The following is an 18,806-nucleotide window of genomic DNA, read 5'->3' as shown; positions in this document are numbered from 1 at the left end:
AAGCTCATGTTTATTGCTTCTTCTATAAGGACAACATTAGGCCAGTGGGACCAATTTACTGAGAATATAAAACAACTTCCTGTGTTTTATAACTTAGGTGCCAAACTCAAATGCATCTATAACAAGACATCCCAAGATTAATTGTTGTTCCCAATGAACTGCATTTATTTTGCAATATGATTTAAACCTGTGAATACTTTGGATCTATTATCCATTTTCCATTCAACTATGCAGAACAGACTAGTCAGCAAATACGGAATGTGATTCATTTGGGAACTTAAGACACATTAAAGCAAAACCTGTAAAGTGCAAAACTTCTAAACTGGCTCAAAGCAACTAAAATAACTCACAGTACAAATATTTAACAGAATCCTCTTCTATCTCTCTTAAACAATAATGGAATAGTGTATGTTTAAATCATTTACAGGATGAATGGCAATTCAGATAAGATAAGAGGAGTACTTGTGATAGATCTTGCATAATTGTTTTAAAGTAATGCCAAGAGTTAACTTAAAACTATTAACAGGGCTGTACAGCTTCAACTTCTTCTGATGCCAAAACGTTTAGTCAATAGCACAAGAGAGCTTCAGATCTCCTCCGTTCTGTATTATTACGCACTGTACAAATAACAAAGCATGTATAATGGAAGTCCATCAAAAATGCATTGCAACATAACAGCCTAAACTGATTACTAAGAGAAAGATTTGCTGTGTCTTCTCTTGTCCCTTCATCTTGAAATTGTTTTTCACTATATTATACCCAAAAAAAAAAAAAAAAGGAGGGGGGGAAGGAACGACTCTTGAATGTAAATTTTGTATTATGTGAGCAGGCTTATGCCTGTGAGGGGATAAAGCAACATGATATCCACAGGCACCTTCTGTTCTGTCTACAAAGTACTTTGGTATTATCCGCAATTTATTTTATGTGAGGGAAGACTTCAAAGTAATGAGCTAACCCTCCATGCTGTCTGCCATCTTTATTCCACAGAATGCCTCTGGCTCCCATGAGACTCAGAGAAATTCTTCAGAAATAAAGGCTAGGAGTGGCTGGAGGCACACTCTTGCTTTTAAGTTCTCCTGGCCAGCTGGGAGGCAGAGGGAAGGTAAAGACTCCTGGCACTGACGGTGCCTTAAAAAGAAGCAAGATTTAGAGATGACAGCGAGGCAGGGGAACAAATGGGGCTAGGAGATCGGAGAGAATGGAGAGCATTTACTCTATTTGGGTTTTGATGAAACCATATATTTTCATAATGACTAGCAGGAAGTTAAAAATTAATTTATATGTTTGCGGTGCGGTTCAGATCCCACTTCTACTTCATTCATGTTCTAAAAACTAATTTACTTAATTTTACTTATCTTTTTGTATTGTGATTTTTTTAAAAATATAGATGTTTGTGACACGAACAGAAATGGCAAAGCAGCACCTGTAGAAATTGGTGTCTACCATGTCTTTCACATTAATCAAAATTCCAAGTGCTCCCAGAAAAACTGTCAAGAATCCCATGCAATAGATTTCTATTTTGTACATTGTGCTATACATCAAATCCAACCTTTTAAAATGAGCTTTTGGCTCCCTCTGGCAAGTACTTCTAACATAATTAGTACTTTCTAAATAGTTGGCATTATGGAGAAAAGAACATGTATAAAATTAATGGCAACAGTTTGCACACTTTCAAACCCAATCTAATTAAATTAGCTATACTTACATTTTTGAAATTAATGGAATAAATAAAAAAGGGTTATTAGGTTTATTGGGTCTCACTGAATCTTACTGAATCAAAATGATTTCCTATCTAGATCTTTTGCTTTGCAAGCTGGCACTCACTGGTTATAGTCCTCTGTAATTTTTTTCTCTTCCATTCTGGACAAGATGGACAACATTCAACAATGTTATCATGGGTCTTCAAACTCTACACTGGGGCCATTACCATTCGAAACACATGAAGGGAATGAATGAGGATTGACATTCTGAACCTTAATATCAAGGGGCACTGAAACCAACATTTTAAAAAGCTTGTACTGATAGTCCTCAACTTACAATGGTTCATTTAGTGACCATTTGAAGTTACATCACTAAAAAAAATAATGTATCAACCTTTTTTCACATTTATGACCACTGCAGCATCTTCATGGTTACATGATCAATCAGACGCTTGGCAATTGTCTCATATTTATGATGGTTGCAGTGTCCCGGGGTCATGTGATCACCTTTTGTAACTTTCGGACAAGTAGAGTCAACGGGGAAACCAGGTTCACTTAACTGTGTCATAACTTAACAACTGCAGTGATTCACTTAACAAGCCTGTATTTGCATTAGTTTCAAAGCAGCAACCCTCTCCCCTCTCCTCTAAATCTCATCACAAAATGATGGGTGTATTCTGAACTCTTTTTTAGGCTTGTGCCTAAGCCTACTGCTATTTACAAATCTAGTGAAACCTATATTTATCTAGCTCACTGATAAGAACAGAAGGACAAGGACCACTGTATAATGACTACTTCTATTTAAGGAGAGTAATTCCAGCATGCTACAAATCAAACTGAAATGCTATTTCCAATTGTGCAACACTTGTGTAATGTACCATTTGTTCTTTTATGATGTGGGTTGGGGCGATTGTCAAAGAGTTAGTGAGGATGATCTTGCTCTGAATCAGGATTTATCATCAGAATTATTAGATTGGACAATTACATCTCTTTGTGAAGCTACATGAGAAAACTGACAATAGATGCTTCAAAAGTAAAAACTGTAAAAAGCAATGGCAAAAAATGTGGGTTTTAATAGCACAAATAATATATTACAGTTTATTATTTTAATTTGCAGTATTAGTGAGATTAGTCAAGCATACTCATGCCATCTCGCTCTTAATAAATTATAATAAATATGTGCCCTAAAAATAACCCAATAATTTTGGAACATTTCTAGTTTTAAAAGTTAATAGAAGGGCTGTTGTGCAAGCTATTAAAATACTCAGTTGAAGACAAAACTGCCCGTGTTACTGTAAAGTGAGTAGAATGTCGGTGTTCTGTATTGACAGTAAATCAGTTTGCAATGTTTAGATTATTATATATGTTTCTTTCACCACTTCTCTTTACACAAATGAAAGATAAACATTATGAAGGGGGAAAAAGGAAGAAAGCTGTGAACATCAAAGGCCTCTCCCTTTCCCACACCAATCTGCCAACTAACCAAACTTTCCAGTCAGAGCTATAATAAAATAACAAGTTCACATGATGTTCAAATGATTAGTTTCTAAATGTGATCCCTCTCATGAATTACCAATTCAGTAATGGTGGATCTCATGACTTCTGCATAGGACCCTTTCTTATATTTATTAATTTGAATCTTGCTTTTTATTTGGGTACGCAGAAGGCTCCCTATTTTTATTTTCTTTTGCTTCGGACCTTTGAGGTTCTTTAAAACTGAGTGGTCCTTAATCACCCAGTGAGATTCTGTGCTAAGGGTGGACAAGACCTCGAGTGTCTCTACTCCCCAATCCTAGTACCATGTCTTCATCACATGATTGTCACTAGGCAATTAGCAAACAATATGGATACTTCCAACTTTTGAGAGAGGATCTGGTAGGAAAATATAAAAATGTGTTTTACCAACAAGTCTATACTGATGCCAAATTTTCATTACAAAAATTCTTCGGAGTCAAAGTGGCCTCTAAAGTCAATAACAAGGTACCAGATATAAGCTGGAAAATAATGATGAAAATATTTAAAATTATACCATGTTTTTTCTTCTTCCATTCTTGAAAGTTACTTGGGCACATGTGTTAGAATCAATCTATGTGAAGACCCTCAGTACCAATGAAACTATCGATCTGAGAGTAATTCACATAGCAAAATACTAAGACCAGTGTTTTTTTCACACAAGACCAGCTGCTTTGTATGGGTGACTCACTTCTGTTACCACACATCTGTAGACAATTCCTACATATTTGCTACATTGCAAAGGCTAGGTGATGAAATGAAATTTTATAAATAAATGGCATCTGAGTCTTTTCTTACCAAATGAAGTTACATGAAATTGAATCATTGACACCTTCTACATATAAAAGAGGTATATTTAATGGTAAATATTGTCAGGAAACAACAACAATAATAGATACCTTATATAAATTCATTTGGGATCCAAATTTATTCTGCCCAAGAAAAAGTTTGTCTTCATCTGCTAAAAAGCCACCTTTCTTACGTGCTCTCCGAATTTGATTTCCCTAATCATCTATATTCTGTACTTTTAAAAAATACTTTTAAATAATTAAAGTTTTGGGATGCAATGAATGTTTGCTATTTCAGTTATTTTTCAAGTGACTTATGAAGAGCTTTGCTGTGAAAAGTTATATTATAGCTGACCTTTGAACAGAGAAGTATTATGGTTTGTTTTCTTATTCAGGTACCCCTTGTCCCGTCCCATCCCATCCTTTGAACGGTACTTAAAAATCAGATAAGGTCTACTATAACAACGTGAGTGCATTATGGAAGAGGCAATTTATTTGATTTATTGATACAAGGGGAAAAGATATATAACGTACTTTAGAAATGTGTTACTTTACCCTGAAACTGAATGAAAAAAAAATATTATAATCTTGTCACCAAGGTCACCTTACAAAGATTTCTAATTTTTTTTCTATATAGAAAAACATGTCTTATGGCTGATCCCTGACCTGCAATTATCAAGGATTTTAAAAAAAAGATAATCTATGATTAAATAAGGAAGGCAATGTTTTCAGGGTATGTATCCAACAGTAATTTTTACTAAAATTTTGTAAACATAAACTATATCAGAGCTGATTTTATATATTCATATTTTATCAACACATGCTTCCATATGGTTACATGCAAACTTTTACATGAAGAAATCTTATGGTGACATCATTTAAGTGAGTAGGCCCAGGATTCGGGGCGGGGGACTTCAAGATTTTTGTTACCCTAAAATAATAGAAAGGCATAACTTTGTTTCTTGGCGTCTGCCTATAAAATTTGGCAACAGGATTTCCAGGGCCTACAAAAGACATGACTTAGAAGCCATGTTGCTTCCTTCTAGCATATAGACTCTAGTTTAGGAGTACATGACTCAAAAACCTCAGCTGTGGATTAATCTAAAGTGATTTTCATGCCTTATGTAGATAATTTGAGTCCACATTGAGTCTTTCAAATTGATTTTACCAGATGTTTACCACAGAAAAAATATCATGGGACAGTTTTCTAAAAGTAGTATGAAGCATATACATTATTAGAAGATTCAAGAAAAATTCTTGTACTGCTAGGGTAAGAAGTCTTGCAATAGCAACCTGACTGACCAGCACCTTAATATCCTATGAAAATGTTTACCTTTGTGTCCAGTTAAAATGCAGCATCATTCTTACAGCTGTTTGGAGCTCATTTATCAAATGGTTAGGAACTATGCTTTTATCCATAAAGTGATGTTTTGTTGAACATGTGCATAAGATTTTTATATGCATTGTAATAAATAAAATTAAGGGAACAGGAAGAACGAATAAAGAGTTTTGATATAGAATTGTTAGGAAATCCACTCATACTGCATATTCAGTTACCTCTTTACAAAGCCACCTATTTGTGAAAGAAATTTGAAAAACAAATTCTTGTTAACAATCAGTTTATCCTATAGGATTTCATTATAAAACAATTTCACAAGCCTGCAAAAATGGATCAAATAATGTGGGGGAAAAAAGAACTTTACTAAGAACTCTGCCAAGAATATTGTAATAGTTGAATCTTCTTGTATCCATATCCCAATTTTCTTATGAGATGCTTAGAGCAGCACCATATTCTTATAGTTCTACAAGGGAGGCAAGGCTCCAAAAAAAAAGACTATTTCAAGTCTGTCTGACAACTTCATATCAATTAAAATTCTGAATTTTCCTTCCCTTCCTAGAAATTCAAGACTATAGGTACCATTCCTGTTGCGGTTTGTGGACTAATTGTGGATAATTTGACATGATGTGGATTTACATTACAAATCAACTTACAAATGAACAATCTTTATAAGGAAATATCATAGTTATTTTTCAAGAACCAAGCAAAAGTGACCCAATGAGATATGATATTAACCCATTGGTTAAAGTGAACATCAATTTGCTGTGGTGTATATGATTTTTGCTGGAAGTCACATTTTAGCTGTTTGCTTTTCTATTCCAATTATGATGAAAACTGATCCCACCAAGTTGGAGCTTCATTTCTAAAGCTAAAGGAGAGTGTTGGCTGGGGAGGACAGCTTTTTGACATGAAAGCAGGGGAGGACAGGCTCCCCTTTTCTGCACTCCTATTCTAATGAGAATCATCCCAGTGTAATTGATCATTTTAAAAAAAGGAATGCAACCACAAGCAATACATTGTGTATTCTACATAGTACAAATTTAGAAATCATTATCTATCCTTGTTGACTATACCAATTATCATCATAATTCCTCACTGTTTTGGATAACAGCACTTATAGACATGAAGGTAAAAGTAGAGGCTTCTTCTGTCTAATTGTGTCCAACAGGGATCATCTCTATTTCCTATCTCTATTTTCCCAGCATTGTCCAAATACATTTTCTGTGGTCATATGGCTGGCATGACTATACACTGACGCACATGCAACAGTTACCTTTCCACCAAAGTGATACCTATTTATCTATTTGCATTTTCATACTTTTAAATTGCTAGGTTGGCAGGAGCTGGAGCAAGAACGGGTTACTCATGATGTGGTACTTGGGTCACAACTGCCATCCTTTCAATTGACAAACCCTGTGTTTTAACTGCTAGGCTAATGTGTCCCCTATTATAGACATAGGCATCAAATAACCTAACTTCTCTAGAGAAACATACTCCAGCAAGTGCTTTCTCTTCTTTGATTGTACAATTGAGACCCCCTCATTGTATAAATCTACAATGGGGCATCTCTTTAGTGCAGATTTGATTTGTCTGGAACAAAAACAAAATCACCACCAAAGAACAAAAGCAGAGCCATAACACCACCTACTAAGGCTTAGATTAGGGTTCACAAAAATATAGTGTTACTGCATTGGAAAAACCCTAAGGAAATGTTGACTATGCTTGGGAATTATTAGAATTACTGCTTAAAAGGAGAGGAGATATTTTATGATAACATGAATTGGCTTGACATGATGGTGCTTGTAAAATGTTTGCAGCTTAATTCACAGAAAAATCCCTTTGTCTCACAATGGCTTTAGCAAAGTAACTATGTGGATAAAAATTAATTCTGTGAAAAACTAGAGTAACCAAAACTATTTACACAACATCTTGACTAGAAATATCTTCAATCTTTCTTCACAAAGTTGCTAACGTTTTTATTTTCCAGTCTAAAATTATTTGTGTTTATTTACCCAAAAGACCGAGCATACATACTTCTTAACATTTAACTAAGAGTCAGTGACATGTATTTCATAGAATTAAAATGACAAAGCAAACAAGTTTCAGGGAGGATAAGTGAGAAATTCTGTCCAATATAATGAGCTTGGTAAACAGAAATAATTAGCTCTCTATATTTGTAAAAAAAAAAAAACCAAGCAAGAATTCAGAACTGCTTCAGAAGTTTCATATTTTCACTTTTAAAGAAAGGATGATTTCAACCGGATAATCAATTTGACTTTTTAGAACAAAACTGATTTCAGTCCCCACTCTGGGTGTTTGGAGCCACCTTGGGGAACTTCTAAATGTCAGCTAGTTGCTGACATTTCCCGCCTCTTTGTGGCTCGCATCTGACATGCCATGGTAATAACAGGATAATGCTGGGCCAAGTGGGAAAAATCTCTAATCATGCCATAATATCCCATATTTTGAAGGGAGTAACACCATGAGATTAGAGGAGCAGCAGTATGGCTCAAAAAAAAAAAAAAAAAAAAAAAAAAAGATCTGGCCTACCTAGGCTTTTCAGAGGAGAAGTTAAAAATAAGTAGACTATAAAGAGAAAAGAAATGCAGCTGATAAGGATAAAGTAGGGGAAAACTACTATTTTCAAACGGTATGTTGATAAAAGACAAAACTTTTCTCTCCCACTCTTTATTTGAGGTACAGGAACAAACATGGCAACCTTGCCATGTCAATTTATGTGCAGTGCATTGTAGTGAAACAATAATAACCAAGTCTCTAATTTTTCTACATTGAGTCCCATTTGGCAAGAATTGATTCTGAAGACTATGCAAACTATGATGTCTTTATGCTGGAGTGGGCTCATTTAGTTAACCTATTTATTACAGATCCTTTTTTACGTCTTAGAAATGCAGTGAGATATTAAATGTATGCCAAATATATGTCTGCCCCGATTTCCTTTTAAATGTCACCTGCTGTGATTGCTTAATATCTCAGATTTAAATATGATCCTATTGATGGATTGGCAAGAAAATAAAATGCTGTGGCAGACATCTTTTAAAAAACTATATATCCCCATTTATCTCAAAATGAATGCTTAATTTCAGCTGATTACTAGAGATCTTAACCTTGGTTTATTTATTTATTAAATTTGTATGCTGCCCATTTCACTAAAAGGTGACTCTAGGCAGCTTAAAATCAATAAAGTTCCAAAAATAATACAAAATGTTGCAAATATTTACTGTAATTACGAAGTTCCCCTTTTTATTTGTGCAGAAACAAAACAAGGGGGAAAGGTCTGTGCCCAATTCATGTTTTCTATATGTGCATGAAAAAAATTATTCTGCAATTACTGCAGTCAAGCAAAATACAAAAAGTTGTCTTGGATAATTGAATTATTAGAGCGGCTGACCAGCAAGATTGCTACTCTTCCATTATCCTGAAATGGGATTGCTACTTTTCATTATCCTGAAATGGGAATAAATAATCTGGCAATCATTACCATATCTACATGGATAGGAATCTGAAGTTTATACTGTCCCAGAACTAAAATATATTAAAGATATTTTATGGTTATTATATGTACAGTAGTATCTTCAAGTATCTGCAAAACCCCCATGAGAATTTAAATTTCTCATTCTCCCATAAAGAATATAGCACTTTGATTTCTGGTGTAATTGGTTTCTTTGACATCACTTAATAATATAATTTTCCTCACAGTGCTGACCAAATTATAAATCCAAACTGGAAAGTAAAGCAGCTTGCACATGAATAAGTGATATACAGAATCTAGTGCAGCAACTTCCTTGGGAGTGTTTCTTCGTGCTTTTTTCTTCATGTTACTATAGAAAGAATTCATAAATGCTTCTAGGTTACATTCACCATTTTCCCAATACATTATATGACTGGGGATTGTGTGCAGTAGAGACAGTATTGCTATAAATTATGGACAAAGTCAGTCTTTCTTTTATTCTAAACTGTATTAGTCACCTTACTGCAGTAGCTCTCAAATGATGCATCTGAAAATGCTAACAATAGACATAAAACTTGGTAAAATAATGACTTCCAACAACCAATTCATAGCTGCTCAGTAAAACACCAATTCTGATACATAATTTACTTTAAATTAAAAAGCCAACGGGTGGAACAGAAAATAGAATGAACTAGGTATATTTTCCTTATGGTGACATTTAAAAACTGGTGTGTTACTACTAAGTAAATCTATGCATGAGTTCTGCTGCAGTTCATCTATACACTTGAGCAGGAATCTCCCTCTGGATACATTGTGAACCTAAGCAAGGACAGACATTAATGTAAATAACCATGTTCTAAATTGGGCCTGAAAATGAACCATAGACCCATGAAAATGATATAATAGGATCATAACACCTACCTACCTGTCATATTTTATACCAACTGAAGTTTCTGGATCATGACTTAACTTGAAGCTTTCTTCTTATTACTCTGATTGTAGAAGTAGCATCAAACCTCAATCAATGTCATCTAAGTTCATTTGTGTGTGTGTGTGTGAAGATACCATCTTCACAATGCAGATATCTCTTTCAGTTACTGAGGCCATATCTGAGGTCTATAATCCTTGTTTCATTCACTCTTCAACATTCCTGTGAGATTTCCCAATTCTATTTTTTGGAATAAATTGTGACCTGAAATCGTATCTCATTTACATACTCAAGAGACAAAACTCACATTTGTAAAGCAACTACAATTGTGTAGCATTAGAAAAAATGATTTTATACAAAGATGGAGAAATGGTTATAATGATGTATAATAAATCTGTAGTACTATTTATGTCTCTAAAAGAAGTTAAAAAGCTACTAATATATGAAAAGAACAATCTTATTCAGAACCTATTATGCTTGTTAAAATGTAGACAGTCAGAATAAACTGTAAAGCTAATCAGTGGTTAGTATAGTGTATAATTTTCTGAAAACCTTCATAATTAAAAACTGATGACTACCAAGAAACTGGATCACTGTCAAGCACTAATGGTTTAAGTATAAGAAATATTAGGACATTAGTGGGACATTAGTAACATAATTGTTAGACCTTCTTCATATTATTCAGTGGGTTTATAGTAACAATAAATATTGCATGTTTTTCCAATAAATGCATTTTATATACTCAAAAAAATATTAGAACAACTTTGATTAGGTGCCATCAAATCAGTGTCAACTCTTAATCACATAGCTGGATTAGACTTTCTCTAGGACAACTTTAGCTAGTATAGCACAAGAACCATGGGGATGCAGTGGTTTGAATGTAGCATTGCAGGCTACTTCTGCTGACTGCCAGCTGTCAGCAGTTCGGGAATTTGAGTCATATCAGCTCAAGGTTGACTTCTTATGAGGAAAAAGTTCAAAAATTATAATTTAATTATGAGAAGATTTACAAATATTCTTTTGTATTGAATTGCTGTTACATTGTCAGAAACATGTATAGCTGAATGTTTTGAAGTTTCCCAGCTAATCTCTAGTTATTAAAGCTTGAACTACTGTATTTCACCACAATAAGGACTATCCCAAAAATAAGTCCTAGCTTGATTTTTAATATAAGCATTACCCCCAACATAAGCCCTAGTTAAGACCCTGCCCACTCCGTCCCACCGTCTGGTTGTACAAATTGGGGTGAGGAGGATGCATAAAAAATAAAGCTAGGGCAGGTGTGGGGAGTGGAGCTGCCCCACACCCGCTTACCTTAGGACCACTGTAACCACGCCCTAACACTGTCATACCACTGCTCGACTTCTTCTACTGGAGTGCTCCTCCCACTTTATAGTTGTAAAATCACATCAAAGGTCAGGGCATCGGAGGCCTGGCTGCAGTGGTCCTAAGGTAAACGGGTAAGACATCCCCTGAAAATAGGACCTGGTGCTTATTTTGGGGCCCCAAAATAAAAGACCAGGTCTTATTTTTGGGGAAACACGGTAGAAAGAGGTAGGAAATAATAAAGGCAGGACTTAAAAAAATAAATAAAACTGAAGAGTTTGTTATCAGTCTCAAAGCAGACATGCTAAGGGGTGTTTTTTTTTTTTACCCATTTAATTGTTGCCAGACCTTTGGTGTAATTTTACAACTATAAAGTGGGGGAAGCACTCAAGTAGGAGAATTCAGATAAGAATTTAATAAATTAACTTTTCCCAGATGCATAATAGGTTTAAAAATTACTGAACTTATCCTATGTTAAAACTGATGATAAAGTATTGAATCATCACCATAATTATCACCCTCAATTGTGATAATTTTCCAATGGCCCTGATATGGTTCAAGAGATAACATGGAATACAGCCTATTGGGCTCAACATGGTTCTCTATGATCTAAATTAAAAGTATAAGCATATTATGTAATATGTAGTTTTTAAAAGTGTCATGCTGCTATATAATCCTAGACAACAATACAGTGTCCTAATGAATTACAAATCCCACCCTATTTCTCTTTTCCAAGAATTAGCCAATCAGATTGTTGATAGAAAAGACATCTGAATAATTCACTGCTGCAACTAGGTATAGCCTTTTCTTTCCAATATTGTAATTTTCTCTGCAATACTCTACAAAGAATGTATTCATAATTTTGGCATGCTGACAGATTCCACAAGCTAGAGAATTTGTTTCGAAGAACCCTTGCATTCTTGTTGAGGCATGTTGGCAATAATTGCCAAGGAATGTTGGCAATCCTATTCATTTTACACAAAATACGGTAATAGTAACAGAACTTCAACCATAACAGTTAATGTTTCAGGTCTCAAAATAGAACTCTAGCAGTTAAACTATCAGAATTATATTGGATTGAGGTCTTCTAACATAAAAGGAAGAACTGCACCACTTCTCTGACATCTGAGTATTACAGTTGTGCAGCATTTTGGATTACATTCCAGAAAGCTGCTTTGGATTAGTGCATAGGTGCACTTTTGGAGTGGGCAAACTCTGTATTGGTCTGCAGCTTTTTAAAGAAGCCACTCCTTTTCCTAAGATCACACAGTGGCTATAAAAGGTAGCTGCATGATCCTGGAAAAAAAGTTCAACTGCTTTAAAGAGCTGCAGGTATGACATTCATCATCTATTTTTTTTTTTTTTTTTGGAATTTAACCCAAAGTACTTCAGAGCCTTAGTAATTATAACCTGATTAACTGAGCTGTGGTTTATGACCCAAAATAGTATGTGGACAACTGAAATCAACTTGCTGGTTGATTTGAATACTTGGATCATTTAAAGCAGGGGTGTCAAACTGGCGGCCTGTGGGCAGGATGGGTCATGTGCAGGTCACACCCACCCCAGCTCTGCGAAGGGGAAAAACATCACAATACATAACATGACAGCAGCAATGTGATGCTGTGAGTTTGACACCCCTGATTTAAAGGCAAATAATAATTTGTAATACAAATTGATTTCAGTTCTCGAGTGTAGCCCTTGAGAAAAAACAAGGATAACAGCAACAGTGAAACATATATATAATATTGATGCTTAAATACTGATATTTTGTGCAAGGTGACTGACATAACTATTTCTTATTTACTTTATTCCTTATAATAGCTTAATGAACTAGGAGATTAGTTGAGAGAATGACTGCTCAAGCTCATCCAATTGGCTTAGTAGCTGAAGGGGAAGCATCTATGTTATAATATCAGTAAAAAATAACTAATTGTTAATTGCTAATTTTCCAGTTGTAATAAAAACATGTTAATTAAAAATAATTAAAATAAATGATTTTACACTGTTATGTAAATATGAATGCTAAATCTGGAATTTTGTTTTTAGCTTCTTTTTGACAGATATGTTTGAAAATCTATGAGTCAGTAAGACTCGTGCAAAACCTAGAAACCAATTAAGTGCAAAACACCAAAGTTGTGGAAGGTGCACTGAAACCAAGGAAAAAAATGGCTCTTCCTTTTCCCCCCCTGCCTGCCACTGAGTTCTATAATTACATCTTCAAATGCATTCTATATGATATATGTATCTGTGCAATGTTCATGTGACCCAACTGTTGATTAATAAAAGTTCACTGAGTTTTCTTCACTATGTGAGGTAGAGATTAAACAGATTATTTTAAAAATGGCAAGCGGCAAAACACCAGTTATAAACCATTTATAGTCTTTTGGTGCCAAATATTGTCATTCATATATATATATATATATATATATATAGATAGATAGATAGATAGATAGATAGATAGATAGATAGATAGATAGATAGGGAGGGAGGGAGGGAGGGAGGGAGGGATAGATGATAGATAGATAGATAGATAGATAGATAGATAGATAGATAGATAGATAGATAGATAGATAGATAGATAGATAGATAGATAGATAGAGGAATTTTATTACCGGCTTTTGATTAGGCTTATATTACAGTTATGCCAAAAGCAGTTAAATATCACCCTCAGTGTGCCAATTATTGTCCAATCTCATTGATTAATGGTGATACAAAGATTTTAACAGCACTGTTAGCCATGAAAGCTGTCTGGGTGACCTTGCGCCAGGCATTCTCTCTCAGCCCAACCCACCTCACAGTGTTGTTGTTATGGAGAAAACAGGAGGAGGAAGGTGTGTTGTATACATTTGTTGCCTTGAGTTATTTGTAAAAAAGTAGAGGTGGGATACAAATATTGGTAAATAAATTTGCCTGAGGGAATTAATAAGTCAGGCAAAGACTTTTTGGATGTAAGATTTTATCACAAAAAAGGAGGGACTGAAGAAAATCCCTAATATAAATATAAATAGCAATTGAAATAAATATAAAATAAAATTGACAGATTTTCAAATATATGCTTTTTAATAATGTATATATGCCTTTTTTTCAAACTCTTACAAGATCTTTAAATAATAACCAGTTTTCTCCAGCAAGTTCTCAAGTATCTTTCATCATTAGAACTTTCAGCCAATTAGTATACCAACCCTTTTTTAAAAAAACCATTGTACATTATATATATGTACAACGTATATATAATGCACGCACTATATATGCGCGCGCGCGCGCGCACACACACACACACACACACATATATATATATATATATATATATATATGCACGCACACACACACATACACGTGTGTGTGTGTCTCTCCAATTTATATTATAATATTATGTTACATTAATTAATTAAAGGATAATGCAAGAAATACAGTTCCTGAGAATGGAAATGCAATGTTTGTTTTATGTTTCCTATTACATGTTCAGCTTGAACAAATAATCATTTGTTCTATGGCAACATTAAATCAAACTATATAATATTCCTCTATATTGATTATTTCTACCAAAATGTCAATTCTTCCACAGCAGAAGCAATAATGCTATTATGTTACAACCATAATCTTGTTCCTTTCCTCTATAAGATAAATTTTAAATCCCTACGACCAATTCGCTCGCACAGAGAGGGACTTCTCCAGGTGCCGTCTACCAAACAATGTCGGGGGGCGACGCCTAGGAGCAGAGCCTTCTCTGTGTCGGGCCCAGCCCTGTGGAATGACCTCCCCCCTGATATCAGGACTACCTCTGACCTCCGCTCCTTCCGTGCAAAGCTAAAGACCCACCTCTTCCAATTAGCTGGCCTGGCTCAACCATAGTTTTACCTTATCGCTCCTGACGGGTTTTTTAAAGTCTAATTTAATTGAGGGTGTTTTAAAATTCTCTATTTTAAATTCTATTTTATATATTTGATACCTCCTCCATGTATATGTATATGTATATGTGTACGTGCGTTGTATGTGTTCATTTTTATCTGTATATGTATTCTTCATTTGTATATTTTATGTGTTTTTATTGTACGCCGCCCCGAGTCCTTCGGGAGAGGGTGCGGCTAACAAATAAAATATTATTATTATTATTATTATTATTATTATTATTATTATTATTATTATTATTATTATTATTATTATTATTATTATTATTATTATTATTATTATTATTATTATTATTAAAATTATATAAAATCATAAAGAGTTGATTGAAGAGATACCTTGGACAATGAAATCCTTTAAATCAAGTCTTAATGTAACAAAGCACTGTAAATGCTGCTTTTTGAAGTGCACAAGACTTTACATGAATCAACTGAAGATTCAATATATGCTATATGATGAAAAAAGAACTTAAGAAAAAATATTTGATCACTGGCAATACAGGACAGCCAAATCACACAAAACTCTTTTAACCAAAGCTTTCAGAAGAAGATACTCCAATCGCCAAAATAGCAGCTGTCAATAAACCAAGAAGTTGAACATTGGGCACTATCTAATAAAATGAAATTCAATGGTGAAAAGAGTAAGGTTCTACATTTAGGCAACAAAAACGAAATGCACAGGTACAGTATAGGTGGTACCTTCCTCAATAGTAGTAACTGTGAGAGGGATCTTGGAGTCCTAGTGGACAACCATTTAAATATGAGCCAGCAGTGTGCAGCATCTGCCAAAAAAGCCAACACAGTTCTAGGCTGCATCAACAGAGGGATAGAATCAAGATCATGTGAAGTGTTAATACCACTTTATAATGCCTTGGTAAGGCCACACTTGGAATACTGCATTCAGTTTTGGTCGCCACGATGTAGAAACGATGTGGAGACTCGAGAAAGAGTGCAGAGAAGAGCAACTAAGATGATTAGGGGACTGGAGACTAAAACAGATGAAGAACGGTTGCAGGAACTGGGTATGTCTAGTTTAATGAAAAGAAGACTAGGAGAGACATGATAACAGTGTTCCAATATCTCAGGGGTTGCCACAAAGCAGAGGAAGTCAAACTATTCTCCAAGGCACCTGAGGGTAGAACAAGAAGCAATGGGTGGAAACTAATCAAGGAGAGAAGCAACTTAGAACTGAGAAGAAATTTCCTAAACAGTTAGAACAATTAATCAGTGGAACAGCTTGCCTCCAGAAGTTGTGAATGCCCCAACACTGGAAGTCTTTAAGATGTTGGATAGCCATTTGTCTGGAACGGTATAGGGTTTCCTGCCTAGGCAGGGGGTTGGCCTAGAAGACCTCCAAGGTCCCTTCCAACTCTGCTATTGTATTGCATTGTAAGTAAAGTTTATACTTTAAACTGAAATAAAGATTGATTATGTAAAAAAGAAACAATGCCAAAAAGTTATTAGAACTTTAATTCCATTAGTCTGGGTGTTATATCATGCGTTACAAATTTTATTTCACAGTGCCTTTAGCCTGTGCAGTTTTGGTTCATGATTTTATGGCTTTCTAACTTACACTGCAGGGAATCAGTTTGATGTAGGAGTTAAAGATAAGTAGTTCAGGGACCACGAGTTCTAGTCCTGCCTTTTCTATGAAAGCCAACTGGATGATTCACAGAAGAAGGCAATGGCAAACTACTTCCAAAACAATTCACAAGATATGCACATGACTTGAGTATGTTGACAGCATCAAAATAATACTTGTTCCCTGAAGTCCAAATCTGATTTACATCAAAATATAACAACAAAAATTTAAAGAGAAAGTATATCAACATCTCATAGAATATTCTGTATTTTAAAGCACTTTTAATATTGTATGTAAATATTTCTACCTCTATTTTACCAGATTCATGGCTGTGTTTGAAAGCTCTTGTGAAAAATGTGAAGAAATGCATAAGCAGCAGAGTAGTTATTTTAAACAAATTCTCCTTATCAGATTTTAACTTCTTGGTATACTTGAATTTGTACCAACTATTCAATGCTTTAGACTTTGAGGGTCTCCCATGGTTGTGAGGCTACTTTGCTTATGGTCTTAGATAATATTGTTTTCAAGGTTTTATTTATGTGTAATTAAAATTATTATTGTAAATTGTTTATACGTTTCAATGTATTATCTCCACTCTGATTCATTTAACAATGAAATAGCAGAATAAAATGAATAAGTTTTAAATATATATTTTTTCAGAAAATGTACAGAAAATGCAATTCTATAGAGCTTGGAAGTTAAATTACACTAGGTTTCATAGGACTTGTTTTCATCATGAACACAGAATTGGAGTACAGAGCAAATTTCCACTATGAGACAATCAGAACAATTTACAGTTACAATATTTAATCAGTGAATTACTTGCTTCCAGAACTTGTGAATGCTCCAACACTGAAGGTTTTTTTAAAAAAAGATTGGACAACCATTTGTCTGAAATGGTACAGGGTTTCCTGCTTCAGCAAGGGGTTGGAGTAGAAGACTTCCAAGTCCCTTCAAATTCTATTATTCTGTTAACTTTTTTGTGATCTCCTTTTAGCCTTTCAATTTAGCCATTTATACTACAGTGCTGGTAGAAATGTATGTTTCAATTATCATAACCCGAAACAACAAAATTCATTTCCTAATATTTTGTTAAGAAAAACTAGATTTTCCCCATGCTCAGGTAATCATTCTGTATTATGTTCTGCATACTCTGGACAGCCACAGGATGTATTATGTGGGCATAAAATTGAAGAGTTCCATTACACACAGACTTCGTATTTATATGTAGGGATGGATTTGAAGTTTTCTCAGAAACTTCAGTCTGCTCGTCTAAAATGTCAACTGCAGCTCATTTCAAAATGCAGTTTTGCTCCTGTGCTTTACTTCCTCTGCTATTTTAATTTTTGCTAGGTTTAATTATTTTGGTTCATTTAAAAATAATTATAATATTAACTATTCTGGAAAGTACCACTTTCAGGGTTTTTTTTAAATGAACAACTCACAGGAATGTAAATGTTGGTAAACAATATGAAGCCACCATTATCTGTGTCCATGATTCCTATTAATCCAGCAAACACCGACAACAATTTATTATCTTGTTTAGAAGAAAGGTTACAAAAAATAATAATTTACAGAGTATTCCAATTTGGACACTGCCTACACCTCTTCAGAGTGAGGCAATTTTAAAAACTACAAATGAACATAGAAAATCATTTCCAAACATTTTCTGTTAACTGAACAAAGATCCCAAGCTGAGTCCACACTGAATTTTATCCTTGCTAATAAGCATACTTAGGGCTAAACCTTGAATTAGACAGTGGAATTAACATTGAAAGCAGGAATGGTCAGATATCATTAAGCCAAAAACGTAAGACTTTTGCTAATATAACCAATTGATACAATGGAAGAGAATATTTGCAACTCAGGTTTGGGTTCTTGGTGCTCTCTGAGATTGGTTGCTTTCTTGCAGACATTTAATTAACAAATTAGGTAACAACATGTTTAATCACCATATTCTTTGTAAATAACATTATTTAAAATGGTCGCCACTGTCTTTACTCAATTCATTATGGCCTTCAGCTAGCAAATTGGTATTTACTATATAATTATTCCTAACTACTGTAATTGCTCCACAAACATAGAGCACATACAAGTTATCAATTAATTTGTCAAATTCTAAAAACAAACAATTAAAATTTCTGGAACTGGAGGCTTTTTCACTCCATCTTTCTATAACTAAAAGATTCCTTATACAGGTAGAAAATATTCAAACGTCAAAGCACTGGAATAGTGTTTGATCAGTTTATAGTGAGTC

General features: G+C 34.4%; 1 protein-coding gene across 5 annotated transcripts in view; it reads right to left on the bottom strand.

The window, feature by feature from the left end:
* The window catches only part of CEP112 (centrosomal protein 112), a 308,615-nt gene that overhangs the window by 44,834 nt on the left and 244,975 nt on the right, over positions 1 to 18,806 (bottom strand). The gene's annotated exons all lie outside the window — the stretch shown is intronic.

This window comes from Natrix helvetica (genome assembly GCF_964273705.1).
Source record: "Natrix helvetica genome assembly, chromosome: 1".
NCBI classification, from domain to species: Eukaryota; Metazoa; Chordata; class Lepidosauria; order Squamata; family Natricidae; genus Natrix; species Natrix helvetica.
Note: the sequence above shows the minus strand (reverse complement) of the source record. Positions and strands in the feature narration are given on the sequence as shown.